Source organism: Eriocheir sinensis, chromosome 28 (assembly GCF_024679095.1).
Source record: "Eriocheir sinensis breed Jianghai 21 chromosome 28, ASM2467909v1, whole genome shotgun sequence".
NCBI lineage: Eukaryota > Metazoa > Arthropoda > Malacostraca > Decapoda > Varunidae > Eriocheir > Eriocheir sinensis.
The window spans coordinates 7,727,070-7,729,632 of NC_066536.1; positions in this window are offsets into that span (position 1 = coordinate 7,727,070).

Here is a 2,563-nt window from a genome sequence, read left to right on the forward strand (position 1 = left end):
AGAGAGAGAGAGAGAGACGAAGCAGAACGGAACCCCCCCCATCCGTTATCCATGACTCACTAGCAGCCTTGACGCATATTCACCCCCTCTCTCTCTCTCTCTCGTTCATAAGACCATAAGAACATAAGACCGTAAGGAGTCTGCAAGAGGCCAGTTGGTTTACACAAGGCAGCTCCTGTAATCCTAACCCCACCTTACCTCACTAGCCATGAATTTATCCAACCTCTTCTTGTATATGGAATTGCCACCCACAACATGACTGCCAAGTCTATAGCATTCATCCACCACTCTATTGGTAAACCAATTCTTGCCTATGTCTTTGTTGAATCTAAATTTATCTAACTTAATTCCATTGTTACGTAACCTACCTGGTTCTTTAACCAGAACCCCTACTGACATCCCTTTTATTAACCCGGTAGCTGCGGGGATCATGTTTCTTAAAGGCCCCTCTAAGCGAATTAATGAGAAAAAACATCACTCACGCAAACCAGTTCATAATATATATCAGCGCATTTGGGATCAGTTTATGTATCATCTATTTTGGGGTCTCTGTCGCTATTAAAGTCCTTCATCCATTTATAAACTTCGATCAAGTCTCCGCGCAATCTTCGCCTTTCTAGAGTGTAGATTTACATGCTTCAGTCTATCCACATAAGGCAAGTTTCTCACCCCCTGAATCACTTATGTCATCCTTCTCTGTACAGATTCTAACATCTTGATATCCATTCTATAGTAGGGTGACCAGAACTGAACCGCATAATCGAGATGAGATCTAACTAGTGCTAAGCAAAATTTGAGAGAGAAGAGCTGAGAAGAGAAGAGAAGAGAGAGAGAGAGAGAGAGAGAGAGAGAGAGAGAGAGAGAGAGAGAGAGAGAGAGAGAGAGAGAGAGAGAGAGAATTATTTTTCTATACAGAACATTGGTCAGAACATTGGTCTCTGTCCGTGTCTCTGACCCATATGTTATGTCAGGGAGAACACACTATTCAAAAACATTTTGGTACAATTGCGACAAGTAAAGTTTAAGTTTGGGACATATATACCCTGTGACTCCTCGTGGCCTCCTTATTCATCTCCGTCCCATTGGCCCTGGAGCCTATTGTTTACCCGGAGCACAGGGCCGGTGTGACATCCGGGTTACCATAGTTTACGTTCCCCAGGTTCCCCAGGACACCCAGTTATCGAGCTGCCCGAAGAGGAGGAACAACTGGGTGAGCTGAAAGTCGACTGACCGGACTCGTATACACACACACACACACACACACACACACACACACACAGAGGAAAATTTCCCATCGTATAGCAACACTTACCACACACAGTAAATTACGTATGCCAAGATTCTCTCTCTCTCTCTCTCTCTCTCTCTCTCTCTCTCTCTGTCATCATATATGCAGGATATGACAACAAACAACTGACACCATCTTCTTTTGTTTCTGAAGTCAATCTTAAGTTTTCTCTTTAGATTTTCTTACATGAAACTCAGAGTAACGCCTCGCATGGAGCATTCTCTCTCTCTCTCTCTCTCTCTCTCTCTCTCTCTCTTGTTCAAATATCCATGAGCTTATGGCGTTGGTGCCTACACATGCTTGAACACACACACACACACACACACACGTTCATCTAGTAAAAAACTTATCAATATATTATCTCTGGATAGTTCTTCATTCTCACAGTTCTCGAACGCTTAAGGTAAAGTAATGGTAAAGATGGGGCCATATACGATATCGCCTCGTCTCATCTCCGTCCCACTGACCCTTAACTTGTGGTGAATGAGAGAACGCATAACCTACCTAGGGACTTAGGGATGTATTTTAAGACACCATCGCTTCTCACATCGACAATTTCTAAAGGTCAAAGAGGGGATCAATCGGGTCTTCATGAGTGCTTTTTAAGGTTCATGGCACAGAAGAAGGGTCAAACTACCACCAGGGTCATTAAACTACCCCTGGAAAGGCCTACAGCTCCTACGAAAGCCATGTCAAATATGTGAACTTGGGCGTCGAAATGTTTTTAAATACGATAAATACCATAAATCTGCCCACAAAGGAGATTGGTCTGATTTACATGACGGTTTCTCACGTTCATGGTACAGAAGCCTTGTCAGACTACCCTCAACGCCAAGAAACTACCTGTTGAATTCCCACAACTGCTACGAAAGCCTTGACAAATATGTGATCTTGGGTGAAGAATGTTTAAGATATAGACCAGAGTGTATGAGGAAGAGTGAGGATAGGAGGAGGGAGAGGGAGGGAAGGAGTGAATGAGGGAGAGTAGGAGGTAGGAGAGGGAAAATGAGGGAGGAACATTGAGAGAGAGAGAGAGAGAGAGAGAGAGAGAGAGAGAGAGAGAGGATAGCACTGAAAAAGTTTATATACTAGCTTTATTAAATGAAGGAGATGAGTAAATAAATAAAAAATTCAATCCAAAAGGACTAAGCTATCTCCTCTTCCTCCTCCTCCTCCTCCTTTTTCTCTACAAACTTTCAAAACTTTTATAATAACCACAGCAATATATTTTTTTCCGCCCTCATATCCGCTCCCTCCCTCCCTTACCCCCCCCCC